This window comes from Cydia strobilella, chromosome 10 (assembly GCF_947568885.1).
Source record: "Cydia strobilella chromosome 10, ilCydStro3.1, whole genome shotgun sequence".
Classification (NCBI taxonomy): domain Eukaryota; kingdom Metazoa; phylum Arthropoda; class Insecta; order Lepidoptera; family Tortricidae; genus Cydia; species Cydia strobilella.
Window position 1 is genome coordinate 15805232 of NC_086050.1, and position 21025 is coordinate 15826256.

Consider the following 21025-nt stretch of genomic DNA (forward strand, 5'->3'; position numbering starts at 1 on the left):
TGACTCCATCGAGCGTCTAGTGGTGCAGGGTAGAGCAAACGGAGCAAGACCGCGTAAAAGGCCACCTATGCGATGGACTGACCAAATCAAATCTGCCATGGAAGGGCCCCTGAACGCATTTGCCAGAATGACCTCCAACCGCGGAAAATGGCGAGAAATCGTACGGCAAGCAACATCTGTGCCTGGTGTCAGCAGTTGACCACGACACTGCAAAGAGTAAAACGACGAAGAAGAAGATTTCGCCATTGCCTCCTACCTATGATGCCATCCGATCGGTGATAATAGGAGTCGCAATAAGACTATCTTTCTCTATTAAAGAGTGTCAGGCCCTTGGTTTGAGTATATATATTCGCCTTTACCGCAACAGCAGCCTTGCCTGATCTTGACCGCTCCTGTCCATAGTTCACGGGGTCAACGACCGCTATTATTAATGATCGCACGTCAAATGATTACGATTCGAAGTTTTGGGTGTCGAAACTGGGTCGGGTCAGGTCGGGAGTTGGAAAGAATGCTAGGTTAACTAAAATTCCTGCTGGCCTAAAGGTGTCGTTCAGATTCAGACTGCATTACTGGCGCAAACGTCAAAAATCCGGACAGGAATATCGATTTTGACATTTGCGGCTTCATAGCATTCAATATGCGCGAAGGAAAAACGCCGCAAGCGTGGAACAGAAGTGTGGTGGTGCTCTTCTTCAAAAAAGGTGATAACACCTTGCTGAAGAATTATAGACCCATCTCACTTCTGAGCCATGTCTACAAGCTGTTTTCGAGAGTCATCACGAACCGTCTCGCACGCAGGTTTGACGACTTCCAGCCTCCCGAACAAGCAGGTTTCCGTAAAGGCTATAGTACCGCAGACCACATACATGCGTTGCGGCAGGTTATACAGAAGACTGAGGAATATAACCTCCCCCTTTGCCTTGCATTTGTGGACTACGAGAAAGCCTTCGATTCGATCGAGACTTGGGCTGTGCTGCAGTCTCTCCAAAGGTGCCAAATCGACTACCGGTATATCGAAGTGCTGAAGTGTCTGTACGAAAACGCCACCATGTCCGTCCGACTACAGGGCCAGAGCTCGAAGCCTATTCCATTGCAGCGGGGAGTCAGACAAGGAGATGTAATCTCCCCAAAGCTGTTCACCGCTGCATTGGAGGATGCCTTTAAGGTTCTGGACTGGAAAGGACGAGGCATCAATGTAAATGGCGAGTACATCACTCACCTTCGGTTTGCCGATGATATCGTAGTCATGGCTGAGACCATGGAGGACCTCAGTGCGATGCTCGCTGATCTCAGCAGAGTATCTGAACGAGTTGGTCTGAAAATGAACATGGACAAGACGAAGATCATGTCTAACGTCCATGTTGTGCCAACTCCCGTATTAATCGGAGGCTCTGCGCTCGAAGTTGTTGACGATTATGTATACCTAGGACAAACAGTCCAGTTAGGTAGGTCCAACTTCGAGAAAGAGGTCACTCGTCGAATCCGACTCGGTTGGGCAGCGTTCGGGAAGCTCCACAGTATCTTTTCGTCCAAATTGCCGCAGTGTCTTAAGTCAAAAGTCTTTGACCAGTGTGTGTTGCCAGTGATGACATACGGATCTGAGACGTGGGCGCTAACGATGGGCCTCATAAGAAGGCTCAAGGTCACGCAAAGGGCAATGGAGAGAGCTATGCTCGGGGTTTCTCTGCGTGATAGAGTCAGAAATGATGATATCCGCAGTAGAACTAGGGTCACCGATATAGCTCGCAGAATTGCAAACCTTAAGTGGCAGTGGGCGGGGCACATTGCTCGCAGAACTGATGGCCGGTGGGGCCGGAAGGTTCTGGAGTGGCGTCCGCGTACCGGAAGACGAACTGCCGGTAGGCCTCCAACGAGATGGAGCGACGACCTGGTGAAAGTCGCGGGAATTCGGTGGTTGCGAGCGGCACAGGATCGGTCGGAGTGGCGAGCCTTGGGGGAGGCCTATGTCCAGCAGTGGACGTCTATCGGCTGACATGATGATGATGATGATGATGAGCATTCAATATTATGACGTTTCCTGTAGGAGTAACGTTGTAGCAGTAACTTTGCAACACTAAAGGTAACTTTCGGATGTCAACTGCGGTTGCATTACTGCTGCGCCGTTGACAGGGCCGTTGTCACTGTCAATTTCCTTGATAAAATGAGTGACGTTCATTGCCGCATTACTGCCGCGATTAGATAGTTCAATCCGTCAGTAATAAATACAGGGTGGGAAGAATTAATGGGCCCTGGAGGAAAAGTGCCTTAAACTAGTTCTTTTCACTTGTAGGACACATTCTTTTATTTTTAAAAATAAACAAAACTGCATTCAAAGATTTTTCATTTATTTTTTTCAATTTCGCTTGTCAAAAAATATTCTTGAGTACTAAATAATAAAATAAATAATAAAAAATTAAAAATGTTTATTGAGTTCGCACAAACAAACGTAGTTATAACTGGGCAGGTGCCTCTTTTTAAGCGTACAATGACACTTGTGTCAAGAGACACCGCTCTCCCGTAGGTGGTAACAGAATGTATATAAAAGCAATAGCTGTGGCTTAAAACTTAAAATATTCTTGAGTACTAAATATTCGATTATATAAATATTTTGTACGAATGACGAGTGTAAGACCTAATGTTTCTTGGAGAAGTGTAAATTTCGTTCGATAGCGGGACGTACCAAACGTACGCGTTTGCGTTGTCATTTTGTATGGGATTTTGAGTTTCAAAAACGTCCCGCTTGGCGCGCTGTTCAAAATCCCATACAGAATGAGACATAACGCGAAGGCGAACGCTCGTTAATTTTTTTTTATTACAAAAAGGCAAGCATTTGACCGCAATCTCACCTCATGGTAAGTGCCGATGCAGTCTAGGATGGATCATGCTTACCTAAAACATGTCATGCTATCGATTGAAATTTACAATAGGGACCATCGGACTTTACGTACTATATGGTTCTTACTACTTATAAACATAAATCTCTATGAATTATGAGAAACTTGATTGCCTTACGTTTAATGCATCATAAAACTAAGTTATGTGATTTAAATGTCCCCTAGAATTAATTTTATAGCTAATAAGTTATACTAACATTAATCATAACAAGTAATTATAAAGGTGATTTTATGACAAACACGTTCTTAAATATATTCCAGTTTAAAATTTATTAATAAAATATACGTTAATTTTGAATTTATAATACTTTTTTTTTAAACAAGCATATGACATTATTAAACGGAGAGGAAGAGCAGACCACAGAACATATTTTTAAACGCTGCCCACTCCAGTCATACCCTGGGCCTGCTGAGGATCTAAGCCACGTGACACCTGAGTTCATTGCTTTTTTTTTATGATGAATAGGCAGGCGTTTGACCACGATCCCACCTGATGGTAAGTGATGATGTGGTCTACGGTGGAGCACGCTTACCTATGAGATACCTATTAACTCTTGCCTTGAAGAGCTCCAAATTGTACTCATGCGGAAACACAGACTCGGGCAGGGCGTTCCACTCCTTGGCAGTTCGCATAAGAAATGTGGAAGCAAAACGCTTCGTGCGTATTTTTGGAATTCCTACCATGAAGCGATGCCGGAATGCCGTTTGTCGTGTGGTCCGATGGTAAAAATGGGACGGAGGAATAAGGTTGTGCAGTTCCTCGGCACACTCTCCGAAATGTATCCTATAAAAGATCGACAGGCTGGCAACCTTGCGACGATGCTTGGCTTGGCAACCTCAAGGCTACACTCTGATTGCCCTCAATGTATATATGCCATACGATTAAATAATAAATTGTAAAACGGGACTTAATCGCGTATTTAAGCATATGGTCCATCTGTTTGTAAGCTAACGCCCTAGGAGGGTTCAATCTTCTGAGGTTTCACAATGTACTTTATCGACCATGCAGGGGCCCATTGGTTACGGTGATCTCTTACAATCAGATTTCATCAGGTTTCTCGGTGTGATAAGACATGCGCTCACTTGTGATTCTTTGCAATCATTATGTTGTTTACGAATTGGATGTGTACCTAAGTATTGTATTGTATATTTAATTATGTACTCGTAAGTACTGCGGAATGGAGTATCCACTGGTACAAACCATTTTGGTTCAACGATGCTTTTTATCAAATATCATGTAAAAATTGTGATCTATCTTTAATAAATAAATATAAATAAGGGCTGTATGTTTGTTTGCCACCGACGTGGTATAAAATGCATTAAACGGTTCACTCCGTGACTACGAGTAAAGTTACAAGTTACTGTACAAGTAAATGCAATTGTTATCGTAGGTATTGCCTGAGGGAGTTTTCAGAAAATAGTGTACCCAATAAACGTGACTTAAGAAAAGTTAATCAGTGTTTAGTTATTACTGTCAGTTTTGTGACGATAATTAAGCATACAATTTCAATATAAACTTGGTTTTGGTGTTCATTTCATAAGCGATAGGTATATTACAATGTAAAAAAAGGCAATAAAGTTAATTCCCATAAAGATTTCATGTTTAATTTTCGTCATAAAACTAACAGTGATTCTCTTAACTACTCACGGTAATTGTACACTATTTTCTGAGAACTCCCCGACATACTTACCTGCTATAACCTAATGCCACCCTAGCGTCAAAGTTAAATACGAACTGTAGGATGCATTTTTCAATACAATATACTAAGTTTTATTGCACATCGAAAGTAAAACAAAACTAATCGTATTTTTAAAAACTGTAATAGATGTCATATATTAAAGAAAAAGTGACGAAGCCCTCCAGTGGTGAAGGCCGGATTCGAACCGATTTTAATAAAATAATTTGATTTGTTCCCAAACTTGTTCATAGATGGCAGCACCAGTCTCTCTCGCTACAACGTAAATCCGTAAGGAGTTCGTTTAGGAGGTGCAAGCGCGCACTGCTTGCCCTTAGAGCTGGTCAAAGACGCCTAGTCTTACTAAGATGGCATATAGTCGAGAAATTCGGACGGGCACCGCCGTGGCGGGGTGGCCTAGGGGTTCATGGCGTTAGCCGCGATAGCTAAAGACGCCGGTTCGAATCCGGCCTTCACCACTGGAGGGTTCGTCACTTTTTCTTTAATATATGACATCTATTACAGTTTTTAATTTATATACAGTAGTGTGACTACTTAAAAAACACAAATCAAAATATTTAATAAAATAATTTGATTTGTTCCCAAACTTGTTAATAGTATTTTTGTTAGACAGCGGTAGTTTTATTATCAAAATAACGTGGTGATTTGCCAATGAAATAAGTAATATCAACCGAATCACTTGAAATTTTCAAAGTTGCTCTTTAGAATTAATGTTATTGTCTTTCAACTGTCGTTTCAATGTAAATTTTATTCCATATTAGCTTCAACATTGTCTGAATTAAACATTTCTACCGTCATTCGAATCCAAGGTCACAAGAATTAATTTATGTATCCTGCCATAAAATACTGGACGAAATACGAGTACTTGACTTGTTGCTTTTAAGCGGACGCATTCGTACAGTCGGAATATGTATCATCATAAAATGGTTTAAGATGATACATATTCTGACATATACATAAAGTTTACGCCCCTACGAAAAGGCTAAAATTCCGTTTTAAATACAAACTACCTATGTATGTTTGTAAGGGTCAAATCTTGCAAGTTAAATTTGCCTCGAAAATCACGAAAATTTGATTCTCGATCAGATGTCGCTACTACCTTTAGCCTACTCTCGTATAGAGGGCGTTGACGGTTTCTTTTGTTAATTAACAATTTTAACGCATATCAGTGAAAAAACATGGGTCAAAATAATAAAAAAATGTAATGCAAATAAAAAAAATCATTTATCCATATTTAAATACAATTTTATCGTATTTTTATAAATCTTCATTTTTAGTTTTAAAGTGTGTCGATAGATGGCAGAGAATTTAATGTGGTTACAAAATTTACTATGACAGTACCGCTCTATAATATTATATCCTCTTTGACATTACGAAAGTACCTACATGCCTAAGAAAAAGGTGTATATTAAGGTAACATTCGGATCACGACTGCAGCAGTATTAGTGTCTCCCCAAATATATCGACGCGAATTCGGCAAAAGCCGATAGAAAAAACCTTTACTTATGTCTGCGCAATAAGAGCGAAAAAGTCGTCATTCGGCTCGGCTCGCATCGGCCGACGACGCCTGCCGACGCGCCGACGCCTTTTTCGCTCATATTGCGTAGCAATAAAGGTCTTTTCTATCGGCTTTAGCCGATTCCGTGTCGATATATTTGGGGAGACCTTTCTTTACGCACTAGGTGCTGTTGCGTCATTACTGCTGCAGGGTCGACGCGGGCGATGATAGTAATTCCTTGATAAATTGCGTTGTTGTCGTTGTATCGATTTGAACGTCAATGCGTCACTCATAATATTCAGTATTTTTAATTTTCCTATAGAATCATAAAAAATAAGTAAATAGGTCCTACCGGTGCCTTGTTGCAAGATTTTCTTGAAAAACTCTCTAAAAAGACTATCTAGGATTGCGCTCCCGAGTCTACCAAAAAGTACCAGCCCAAGGCCCACACACCAACTAATCAAGTCTTTTGTTTACCGACACGCTGATGATCCAATACTGGCCACAATCTAATTGACGCAATTCCCATGGACTACAGTTAGAGATACAAATCAAATAGCGGGATCGGAATCAACATTAATTGTTCGAGTAGATCGAATAGCAACACAATTATTTAATCACTGTTAAGCCTTATGTCGTTGCAGTAAGGTTTACGATGTGTCAATTGAATGCGTCGAAGATGGTACAGCTCGCCGCACAGGTTTACGATATTGTCTGTAGCGCATTGTGGCTAGTCAATAGATCTTTAGAAGCGTGTAGCAGGATTGTTCATACGAAATTTACAAACTCATGATCTGGACTTGCCGCTGAACAGTGGGCCAAAATGGTTACCGAGTGGGATCCGCAGAACACCATCAATGGTGCAGGCCGGGGTTCAGGCAGACCGAAAAGGAGATGGCGCGACGTCTTTGATGCATTTTATCTGGATTGGCATGAAAGTACACGACAGGGTTGAGTGGAGGAAAGGAGGGGAGGCCTTTGCCCAGCAGTGGGACACTAAATTAGGCTAACAAAAATAATAATAATAACTTCGCTTACTAAACTGAATTCCGACCCTTCGACCCTCAAAACGAACCGCCTTAGTAGAGACGTGTAGCCCAGTGTATATCATCTCATCATGCCTTTAATTATTTTTTTTAATAGGTAGGTCGCAAAGAAACGAGTCAAACGATGAATGGAAACACGTGTTGCTTGAAATTAATCTATTTGTACCGTTCGCACGTTTGGCGAGACGGGGAGAATGTACTGAACATGTGATTATTACCTACTTGCTTACAATTTTGTACGTTGTACGAGTACCTAGGTAGGTACCTGGGTAGGCGACTCTAGGTACAGTTGAAGGCAAAAATATCGATCCACATCCAAATATCTACACATTTTTTTTTAAACTTTGGGAATGTATATTTATGCTTAAAAGCTTAAAAGATCGTTAGACGTGAAACAGGTTATTTAGAAAAGAAAAATCGGCCAATAGCATGTCGCGCCATGCTCAGTGTAGGGTTACGCGTCCTTCACAATAGGCTGTCTTAAACATATTTTTGACCCATGGTTGAAAAGTTAAATGGGGGGTCATATATGTTTTTCTTTCGGAGCGATTATGTATATAAATACAAAAATATTATCTTTACTGACACTATAATGTTCCAAATATTAAAGACCTATACATATCAAGCCAGAATGTAAAGTTAAGAGGACACTAAGAAACTTGTCAAACCCCCGTGTGCTAGCAACCCTAGGAAACACTTCTTGCCGAATCGTGTGGTAAGTGTGTGGAACTCTACCAGAAACTGTTGTTAGTGCACCGTCAGTGAACACTTTCAAAAATAGACTAGATACACATTTCAGAACTTTGAAAAGTGCAAAATAAAATACAAGTGCTTCGATATACACGCATCAGCTCCAAGAGCTGCTAGTGTATCAAAATAAATAATAAATACTTATGCTTGGGTACCTTTAGGACAAAGAAGGTCCTTCCTATTTTCTTTATCTTAGCGCTTTAGTCACATTTTAAAAGGAACAAATAGTAAATACTTAAGCGCTAAAAGGACACTAACAATAATTCTTGAGCATAATTAATCCAATCCTGCTACATTGGTAAGCCAGACTTGTCCTTCCAAGAAATCGTTCATGATCTGATGAGTTTTACTCACACTAGACAAAAAGACGTATCAACATACGGGTTTTATAGTGACATACGCTCTTTCGGATAAGCAAAGTAATAAGTGTCGGGCAAATATTTTAATGCGTTCGTCCTCGCATGATGCATTGGTCGTATAAATACAGGGCGACATTTGAACGCGATCAGTAATAATAAGATATGATTAAGAGGAAAGGGGACGGTCGCTTCTCCATAGAAAAGTAGTCTCCATTTTCCTCCCAGGATAATAACATTACCTATAGATAATATTTTAGGCAATTTGATTTATATTAATCATCTATGCCTTTTCGTCAGATTTTTTTAACTTGAGAAAAGATGACATTATATGGACTATTATAATAAAGTTAAATAGGTAATTTTTGGTAACGTCTCTCCTGGTGACTTAGGAGAGACGTAATCAAAAATTACCTTTTTGACTTTATTATCTCTGTCTATCTCCTTAGCATTATTATTCCCATCTGATTGTGGGGTCTGCTTTTCTTGTCCTTTCTCTCCACTTCGCACGATCGGACGTGTCCCCTAAGTCACCCTGTATAAAATGTTTTATTGAACTATAGATACGACACAACCAAATGTTCAATAGAATTATAACGACGTAAATGTCTTCTGTACTAAAATTACTTCTAAATAAATACTGGTTCTTTTCATAATAAATCCACAAAGAGCCACATTCGAACATTAATAATACGATCTGATTTGATATTGCTTTGACATTTCTCGCAGATTCGCGAGCAAACACTTTTTAAAGTTGCATTTAAATTGCGACTGGAGCAACGTTACTACTGCGATGCCACTGTCAGTCTCCTTTATAAAATGCGTGTCAAATTGAAAGTTCTTATCCCAACAGCAATGAATGCGGCAGCAACAGCAACGCGATTATCGAAGAAACAGATGCTGAAACGCTGCACTAGCATTGGAAGCTAGCGGATGCTAGCGGCGCGCGGCGAGGGGTAAATCAAGGCCGTTCATAGTCCATACATTTTGGTCGAGTAATGTGTGGCCTTGAATTGCTGCTCGCCGAGCCGCGCGCAGCTAACGTCCAGTCCGCGGCCCAAGTACGAATACGAATGTCTATTACGAGCCTACCTTCCAATAACTGGTCACCTTACAATAAAATAGCTAAAATAAGAATTCTGTTTAATTTTTCACACAATTCAACTAAATCAAATAACATTAGTTCTGAAAATTTACTTGGATTGTGTGAATATTAAACAAAGTCCTTTTAGTATAAGGTTGCCGGTTACTGGAGGGTGGCCAGTAATAGACGGTATACCTTACTAGGAGTGATGTCAAATCACGGTAATATTTCTAAAGTTCGAATATGGTTCAAGCTTCATTTATCATGCGTAATGAGTTCTAAATATCTCCACGTTGCGATTTATAATCGCAATATTATTAAATTAATGTGGACATCGAAATTAGAAGCAGTTTTGTTTTGAATGTTCTCTTGAATTAATTAATAATTAAATGACGTGAGGCTATAGATAAATAATTTGTATTTTACAGTGTAGTGCAAAGTATGAATAATATTCAAAGTCCTTCATGTCATGTCAACTATGTACTGGGTTGAGTGCATATAGGTATATGTACCCCTAATTCGTTCAGAAGGGGCGGCCTTTTACATGAGAATGAATGAAATAAACATACACATTTACAAACAATGCCAATATATTGATATTAATTCCTAATTTTTTTTGTATAAATTTGCTCTACAGACGCGAACACTAGGTACCTCTTAAAATTTTCATAAGTACGTGAAATAAACTTAGACCTGTTTATTATATTTTAGTTTTAAAATTTTAGCAGGTTTCGTGAAAATACCTACCTACTCCTAATCTAACAAAAACCATAAATTACATGGAGCAAACGGAAAGTCTTTTACTAAGCCGAAATAAAAAGCACATTCGTAAACAATCAATTATTTCGTCACTTAAGTTCAACGGCCAAATAGAAAACTAATGAGTTTAGTACAATACCACACGTGATCCGTCGGTGGTGCTAAAATGGCTGTATTGCCGTACGAGTTTCGTATTGAAATACGGCTTTTTGACTGCAAATGTGGCACTGGCGTCATAGATTACGTAATGTAAACGAGGTAGAACCAAAGAGTCTTGATAAAATTACGTTTCCGATTTTTTACTGCACGTGTTTGAGTAAACGTACTTATAATATTTACACTCGCGGTTTGAGTTTCCTAAACGCTTGGCGCACTGTTCAAAATTCCATACGAAATGAGACTCAACGCAAAGCGTTAGTTCGGTTACGTTTTGGGTACTGGGGGGCGATTTTTGAATTTCGAGCGCTCGATTTCGTCACTTTAAAATCTGTGGAAGACGGCGCAATGCTACTTTTTGATATACGAGAGATAGAAATTGGGAATCTAGAGGTATTCCACTCGTTTTCAATTTTATATACCTAGTATTGAAGCGAGCCACACGAAATCGAGCGCTCGAAATTCTAAAATCCCTCCCTGGTCGCAGTGTGTTCGACGTCTTAAAATTGCAAATTAGTGCCTACCTTGAAACAAATCATTGGCAAGAAATGATCTGTATTAATTCAGGGGTGCATCCAGAATAATGGGCCAGAACAAGGCCGAGGTAAAGGCAAACCGAAAAAGTGATGATCTTGGACGCATTTATTAGAGAATCGGCTGGTGGATGCATGTAACGTGACGACTGATGGAAGCAACAGGGACCTACGGAAATAACTATTAAACTAAAAAAATCAAAACCCCGCTACGCTAATGCAAAAAAAAATTGTTTCAACAACTTCGTTTCGGAAAAGAGCTGATAATCTTCAAACTGCTGGACCGATTTCTTTTAAATTAAGCAAAAAACCCGCATCGAATCGAAATCGGTTCGTCAGCTGGAGAACTACGATGCTACAGACAGACAGACATTGGCGTAAAACATATAACATTTTTTGCATCTGGGGCTAACAAATCAGGATAATCATAATCATATTAATCATTTCATAAAACCAATTTACATGTAAAAAACTTAAAATTAGAATACAGTTAAAATATAACGGAGTATCGGGAGCATTCCCCGAAATCGTCTACCGTTGCTCCGTACAAAGGCGAATCTTCTAAAGATTTGTTTTTATTGTGTCAGTATGAATGTGAAAAACCGGCCAAGTGCGAGTCGGACTCACACACGAAGGGTTCCGTACCATTAACTATAAAAACGGTCACCCATCCAAGTACTGACCCCACCCGACGTTGTATAACTTCGGTCAAAAATCACGTTTGTTGTATGGGAGCCCCACTTAAATCTCTATTTTATTCTGTTTTTAGTATTTGTTGTTATAGCGGCAACCGAAATACATCATCTGTGAAAATTTCAGCTGTCTAGCTATCACAGATCACGAGATACAGCCTGGTGACAGACAGACAGACAGACAGACGGACAGACGGACAGACGAACAGACGGACAGACGGACAGACGGACAGACGGACGGACAGACGGACAGCGGAGTCTTAGTAATAGGGTCCCGTTTTTACCCTTTGGGTACGGAACCCTAAAAATGCTCAGACATTAATATACTTACGAAATAAAATGCGTTTGTACGGGACAGCTCATGGATTCAATGGTGATTCTACTTGGTATGATGTATCTGCGCTAGCATGGCATACACAAAGCGTGGCAGTTTGCAAGTTTGCTGCAATCACTAACGTCGCACTAACTGATTGCTGCACGGCATGCGTTCTAATGAGCGTGCATTTGTATGGGGGTTGTAGGCGATCATGTGCGAAAGATTGCGTCATTCATAGTTCTGATACAAAAGCGTGCTGCTATATTACTCTGTATAAAGTAAATTGATATTTCACTCAAGAAACAACTTTCCATGTCACATAATCTATGAAGATTGAGGAGTTACAGAACTCTCCAGGAGCATTAGGGTACGCGAGGTCCCTACTTCCCAACAGCTCGACAGAAGCTGCCCTGCGTTAACTAATTGCACTGGGAAAACCAGCGGGTTGGGGTCGTCCTATATTATTATTAAACCAAGACGGTTTTCGGATAAAAATGTGTTAATCATGAAGACTCTTTTGTAAACATCTTCAATTTAGATTAAGCGCGTCCGCGAATTGAAAGATTGAGTCTAAACTACAACCGCTTAAAATAAAATTGAATCATGAGTGATTGGAAACCTAGATCAAAAGATTCAATTCATTATAGATAAGTAAATAGTAAAAGTTCCCACTTAATAATATAGGTTGACACTAATGGCGTTGTGAATACCTAAACGCCCTGCAAGCCTCGGCCTCGTTAATCTTTATTAGTATTCTGTGTGATTTTGACTTATGTATTTGTAAGAAAGGAGTAAAACATACATTAACAAATTGAGGCTTGCAAAGTTGTATGAATAAGAGGGTTAGTGTTTTCCATTGCAACAGTAAATATATTCTATCTGTAAAATAACACTTACCAAAAGAAGATATATTATTCAGTATACCTACAGCAGATAAATTGTAACTTTGTTTCAAATTAGGGCGGAAATTCTATATAATATAAGCGGAGGGCAGATAAGGGTTTTATTGTGTTACGCAAATCGCCGAGGGGAAATGTTTTGAGTATATTGTTTTGGAAATACACTCGAGAGAAATGGAAACGGACCGCTATCTATACATAATTCCGTATAAACTGATCCTTTAACATTATTCTTGGGTGTATTTATTTCTAAGTAGACATTATAATCGAAATTACACGACAGTGCACAGTGGGCAGTGCACGACGTACAGCCGCCGCGCACACTTGTGCCTGAGGAAGGATCCCCGATGAATCCGAAACATGTCGCCAAAAGCGACTAAAAATAATAGTGAGTGAAACCGTACTGATCTAAATATATACCCCCTTATTCATAAACGTCTACTAAAGTTGAGAAAGCCGCTAATAATCGTTTGTCCCTTTCCGACGTATTGGTATGATGGAAAGGGACAAACGACTATTAGCGGCTTCTTAACTTTAGTAAACGTTTATGAATAAGGGGGTTAGACATTATAATGTTATGAACGTCTTTTGCAGGGTTATGTTTTAGCCAACTGTAGAATTCGATAGGACCCACATTCACCACCACCAAGTCCCCTGTTTCACCAATCTCACAAGTGCTACAAATGTTAACACGTTCGCTGACAGTACGTCGCTAGGCGGGAAATTCAAATGCAGCAATATGACAGCACATCAAAGGACGTACGTACTCTTTTCAAGATTATGGGCGATACGTCGGCCGAAAATAGATTTTCATATAAACACTAAGAAGAGTAGTGTCCACTGTCATATTGTATGCAATCTTGTATTTCCTACTGCCGTATCAATGGTATTTTGATAACTCTATTCCTGTGTCCCCGTACACCACTCGCACTTGAGTACTACTGCCCACGTAGTAACGAATTGATTCAAAATAATAACACTGATCTGCCAGTACCTCGTTTGACGGGTTGTTGTTTAGTATGGAAATTTTTACTGCCGTATCATGGTGCCGAGCGTTCACTGTCAGCGAACGTGTTAAGAAAAATGTACATTGCCATATTATTTCTGTTTCACCAAAATCTACAATTGTCACACGATGCATTTAGGGTGACACCACTGTCATTCGGTTCACATAGCCAATGCCTAAAAAGCTACATTTAATGAATGAAATTCTTTATCCAAAAACATTTTCATTTTAGTCAACTATCACAGCAAAATTAATATAGCCTATATGATCTGTGATATGGCCTACAACCGTTTCCTACTGTGTTCTTTATTCTCATTTAAGTCATAAAAACTGCAAGCTACACGATCAAGTTAAATACCATACATACCTAAAACTACGACTCGGACCTCGGACCCCAATCTAAGCCCGGCATTCTGAATCTCTGTTATCTCGGCGTAATTCCGACGAAATAATCAAGATGCTATCTACGCACGACACATCTGGGTCGACTTTGGGATACGGACCTAGTACTTTTGACACAGTATATTAACATCGAATAAATACTCAAAATAAAGCTATATATTATTATTATCGAGGACTATTACGGGTAATAAAATAGAAGGGCCTGAACTGCCGAGGCGGACATGGTGCAACCTTCATAGATTGCCCACCGGCTGCGGTTGCTGTGCCCTATACAAATATCGTTGCGGCTGGGTGGAGTCGCCTGCCTGTCACTGTGGTACCAAGGAGAATGGGTATCCAACATACAACAACAACACACAACAACAGGGTTCACAAAGACCTAGCTTATAAGTTTACCACCTGTACAATTACTTTGTGAATTTGCAATAAAATATTGAGTATTGAGTATTGAGTATATTTTCTAAGTGTAAGCCCTGATAAAATTAAACGACGGAGCTCTCGATTGGATTAATTTTCTGGAGTTAGATTTATGATTTCTCTGTATCTGTTAACTCCTGTTGCCATACGATTAAATAAAAATCACGCCTAAACTAACCTAACGTTGTCGATGATGATGTCAGTGTCTTTTGTTGATATCATCATAATAATATCATTACTATTGCACATTACATTTTTACACAGAGGCACAAAGGTTTAAGATACTGCATACTTAAGCTGTGGTAGGTTCGGGTAGCAGTTTCAACAATTTTTCCAAAGGTCACGGGGGGATGATTTACTCGTTCAATATTACGGAGTCAGGTGCGGACACTTGAATTAAACGTAGGAAATATGGCTGTTGAGGAAAAATGGGGTATGTAGCTGTACATGGATGAAATGGAGCAATGGTAAAGTAGTATACGTAATACATTTTGGGGCACGGGCGTGACGGGCGTTGGCTCGAAAAGTCGGGCATAAAAACAAAGACACAAATGTAACATTCAGATTCAGACTGCACCTGTTACTGTCGACTGCATTGCTGTTACTGGCAACAATCTTCTTTTTCTTTCGTGACAAGGTTCCTTCAAACAACGTATCCCGTCCCGCACTATGCTGTCCCGCACACTCCGCTGGCTCCACAGAAAACCAGCGCCGTTGACCACGCTAGTCGTGCCAGCTGCATTGCTGAGTGGAGACCATTTCGCCTTCACATCTCTATTTCTACTGTTTCGTTGATCTTTGTCTTGTATTTGCTATATATGTGTTGTATTGATGTGTTGTCTGAATAAATGATTTCTAAATCTAAATCAAACAGTGAATGCCCAGAAAGCAGCGATGCTGACAGCCCTGACCGTCGCGTCCCTCAGGTCAGATTCTGAGCAGGAGTACGGGCACGCGGGGCATACCAACAGGTGCGCCATGGTTTGCGGTGCTGTATTTCAAGCGCATTGAGTAGAGTGGTCGCAGTGGCAACAAAGATTTTGACATTTTCTGATGTCACTGCCAGGATCCTGGATAAATTGTGTTTCAGTCCGACCACAACAACAATTAAATACTGTGTTGAACGTTCTAATCAAAAGTTCAGTCAGCGGCAACCCGCATTGCTGTTTTGATTTGATAAAAACGTTCAATCCGCCACTCACTATATCAAGGAGATTGAAGTTGACGTTCGAATGACAATTGCGGCTGTCATGCTGTTGCGGCGTCGTTGTTTTTTTTTTTTTTTTTTTTTTCAATTTATTTAGGTAAACAAACAATCACTACAAGGGAAACTTAAATATAGTAGTTTTAACACTATTTACAGTATGTGTGACCAACACCGTTCACCACTTAATAAATACAAAAATTTTGATTATTCGGAGCTTATATACAACTGGAGCTTAAGGCTCCGGGAGACATTGATAAAAGAAAATATAAGTATTATTAATACATTATAAATTCATGAAGAAGATAAGAAAAAAAAAAAAAAACCTTAACGCTAACCAGTTAACAGTGAAGTGCATGCAGTATTACGTTATATAAAAAAAAATAGGTACTAACTTACGTTTTATATATGTATATAGATATTTCATTTAGTTACTATCTCTAAGTACATCTATTACAAGCTTTTTGTATACACCAGTACTGCAGCCAAAAATATCCAGATGGTTAAAATGTGTGTTATAAGTATGGACGAGCCTGCGAAGAGGAGCGCGCTCACCGGCGTGGGTGCGGCAGCGGCCGGTTACGAACAGCCGGTGCGGGCGCGCCTCTCGCTGTATACTACGGGTGGGCACTTTATAACTGAGCTTATTGTTAAGGGCAACACAATCATAGTGGTTGTTGCAGAGACCGTACAGTACCATAGCCTCGAGTAACATTCGCCTGGAACTTAAATCTAACAGATCATATTTTTTTAGTAACTGCTGGTAAGATAATCTATGTTTGTAGCATCGAAAGTGCATAGTATTTAAGAATTTTTTTTGGACTGTTTCGAGAGCCTGTGAGTATTTAGTATAGTAGGGGTTCCAAATTGTGACAGCGTGTTCTAAGTGGCAGCGAATTAGGGACTTAAATAATTGCAAGTAAGTATTCGGTCGTCGAAATTCAGTACTAGACCGCATAACGAAACCGTACATCTTGAATGCTTTACTTATTATGCTATTTATGTGTAAGTCAAGGTGCAGCTTTGAGTCAAGTGTGATTCCAAGGTCCCTTATAGATTCAACTATTGCAAGATTTGCGTTACATAAGATGTACGAGCTATTTATAATTAATCTTTTTTTGGTAAATTTTATAAGTTTGCATTTATCAAGGTTTAACTCAAGTTTATTTGCAGCACAATAGTCTGAGAAGCAGTCAAGATCCTGTTGAAATTTATTACAATCGTTTTCGTCATAGATTGTATGATATATTTTTAAATCGTCAGCGTATAAAAGGATGTTACAAAATTTAAAACAAGTACCAATATCATTTATAAATAGTGTGAATAATAAGGGACCCAGAATTGAGCCCTGTGGTACGCCAGAACTGATTTTAATAGCATGCGATTCGCATCCGTTAATTGTTACTTTCTGAGTTCGGTTTGTGATATAGGACTTGAACCAGCGCCACAGGTTTCCTCTTATACCATTATAAGCAATCTTTTCTAATAGCAGTCGATGATCCACCCTATCAAAAGCCTTCCGGAAATCAGTATACACGCTGTCTACTTGCGTATTACTGTCAAGGCTTTCAAATAGGTATGAGGTATAGACGAGAAGATTAGTGGTTGTAGATCTATGTTGGACAAAACCATGTTGATTAGGAATAATTTGAGTATGTAGAATTGGATAAATCAGTTTATGTACTAACTTCTCGAAGACTTTTGACAGTGTGGACAAGATTGATATGGGTCTATAATTTTCTACGTTATTTTTGGAACCACCTTTGTGCACTGGAATTATGTTTGCGGTTTTCCAAATAGAAGGGAAGACACCCTCACTCAGGCACTTATTAAATATAATAGCGAGAGGTGTAGTTATTGTTTTAACTGTGTTCTTGAGAAATATTGGGGGAATATTGTCAGGACCCTGACCCTTTGATAAATCAAGATGGTTCAATTCGTATGATATGCGGCTGGTTGAGATATGCAGGTTGTGTATGTTAATGTTAGATGTTGGGTTATTTTCCGGAACATTAAAGTTCTCTGGTACAGTGGAGGGCTGGTAGACCGACTGGAAAAAATCTGAAAACATATTACAAATATGTGTATTGTTATCAGAGGTTACGTTTTGATAGTTCATAGTGTTAGGTATATGAGATGAATGATTTCGATTAGAAATATAGGTCCAGAAATATTTTATGTTGTCATGTATACTGTCCTCCACTCGTTCCAGCGTTCCAGTTGTTGCCGCAACTGTATCTGTAAACCTTGATAAAATGAGTGACGTTTGCCGCCGGATTACTGCCGCGATTATGACGTTCATTCCGTCACCATTTTATCAAGGAAATTGACAGATACAGCGCGAGCGTCGCCTCAGTTGACTTTGACACCTTTATGTATTTATATTATTATTTTATATTGTAGCGTAATATTCGCAATTAATCCTTAAACGCAGCATCATCAAATATTAAAAGAATATTACATATAGGTTACCTATAAGTTTTAATCTCGAAATGGCCTCATTTTTCACAGTTGTGGCCTGGAGGGATATTGATAATTCCATTAAATGAAATTGCTTTTACATTTTAAACGATATTCTGGACCTAGACCAATCATAATATGTAACGAAAAATATAAATGATGCAACGAAATATAATATGACAAAATTTAACTGAAGTAAAGGACAGAGGAAACGTTTCTGTCAATAATAATATATGTATAGTCAAAAACTTTACGGTTAATAGATAAAGGATTAACCACACTAGAGATTAAATTGATTTGTATTTGTATTTATTTATTTATTTGCATAATCATGTACACATTACATAGATGGTATTTGCAAAGTAAGAGGCACTGATACCCTGGTAGGGCATAGCAAAAAATATCTTACACACTAACATAAAAAAATTACATATTAAGATACAATAATAATTTATCAAAAACATTCATATAAAATTCAATGCAATTAAATTCAATTTGGTATAGTATTTAAATAATGTCACATAATTTCCAAATACAAGTCATATACTTATACACCTTAGTCATATACTAAGTTGACATGCACCTATGCATTCTTACATTAAAATACAAACATTACAAAACTATTAACAATTTTTAAATTATTCTCTTATTTATTAAAACATGTCAAAACGTATATCTAATCTAAATAACATATGTCAAGCAACATCATTCATCAATTCTTTTATTAATTATAACTATAATATGTACAATAGTTTAATATCATGCAGTGTCAGTCATATATTCTCCAATTGAGTAATAGGCTTTATGAATAAGGAATGTCTTAAGCTTTTTACTGAATACACTTAGTTTGTTTTCCGCCTTGATGGATTCTGGTATTTTGTTGTAAATTGTTATTGATCGATAGTATGGCCCTTGCTTGTAGATGTTCAGTTTCGATTCTGGGGCAGCTAACTTATTCTGGCGTCGTGCGCTTTTTTGAAATTCGTACATATATATGTGCTTCCTTACAAACATACTAATTTCATATATGTATATGCATGGTAGGGTCAAGAAGTTCAATTTTATAAAATGGTCTCTACAACTTTCTGGCAGATGAACGTTCATAATAATACGCAGGCATTTTTTTTGTTCAACGAACATTTCTTGTGCGTTTACGCTATGTCCCCAAAGGATCACTCCATACCGAAGCCAGGCGTAGGCATAGGCGTAATATGCGGAGCAGGCGCATTCGATATTTGTGCTTCTTTTTGTTACGCTTAGTGCGTAGACGAAACGCGAAAATTTTGTTTTTAGATTTTCAACATGTCCTATCCAATTTAAGCTTGTGTCAAGTTGTAGTCCTAAAAGGTTTACTTCGTTTACTTCTTCTATTCCGATTTCATTAGATAAATTTGTTAGGTCTAAAGATAACTTTTGATAAGGCTTGAATTGTATTAGTTTGCTCTTTTTAGGGTTTAGGTCTAGACAGTGGTCCTGCAACCATTGTTTAGCTTCTGTAAGCGTTGATTTAATTTCATAATCAATGTCATAGTTTTTGGGGCATTTGAAAAGTAGGGACACATCATCTGCAAAGAGTACGCTATGGTGTTTTAGGGCTTTGGGCAAATCATTTATGTAAATTATAAACAGAATGCAGCCTATAACGCTTCCCTGTGGTATGGATGAATTTATTGTTCGCGTTTCGGATCGAATATTTTTGAGTTCCCCTGTCTCTTCGTCATAGTATGGGATTTCTACTAGTTGAGATCTGTCGCTCAAGTAAGACCGTAGCAATTTGTGTGCATTTCCGCGAATGCCAACTCCATACAATTTTGCTAACAGGATTTTATGTGACACTCTATCATACGCTTTGGTCATATCGAGGAGCAAGCCTATCGCATAATGTTTCTCGTTAATATAGTTTAATATTTCACTCACATATTTATACACCGCGAGGGTAGTGCTGCGGGCTTTTCGAAAACCGTTTTGGTTTTCGTCTAATATATGAAATTTTTCTAAAAAATTATATATACGATTAGCTATTGTTTTCTCAAAGATTTTAGATATTACTGAAAGAAGAGCGATTGGTCTGTATTTGCTGGGATCTTCCTTGTCACTGTTTGTCTTTAGAATGGGTTTGATTACAGCTAGTTTTAAATTGTCAGGAAAAACCCCTTGCTCATACGATTTGTTGATTAAGTCAGTTATAATTTGTGTTAGTTCGTCGCTACATTTTTTTATGATAGCTGATGGCAAGTTGTCAAAGCCGAAGCTGTGTTTGTTTGGTAGTCCCTTCTGACATATCTATTGTAAATAATAATATTAATAATGTAAATTACGCATCCATGACAATGTATGATTAATACTAATAAAAAATATGAATATGAATATGAATAATTATGGCGCTGACTTCTTTTTCCGTAACAGGGCTAAGATACATGGTATTTATAGCGGGATTTACGACAGGTCGGCCAGTCTTCTCCGACAGCAAAGATGCCTCACCTACACTAGCGAAATAGTCGTTGAACATGTTTGCTACAGCATAGGGACAGCGTATGGCAGTGTTTTGGTGTTTTAACGTAAGGTTTTTAAGATTCCTTTTCGGCTTAGCTCCTGTGATATTATTTACAATATTCCACATCGTTTTAGTTTTATTGTTTGAGTTTGTCATTTCTTCTGCGTAAGTTAGTCTTTTTGAAGCTTTTATACATTTCTTCAGGGTCGTTCTATATTTTTTATAGTGCTGTCTTAATATGATGTTTTTCGATTGGTTTAGCATTGTTTTTAATAGCCTTTTATGCCTACATGACGTTTTTAAGCCCTTTGTAAGCCACTTAATTTTGTTATTACTTCTTAGTTTAATATTTACTTGTGGTA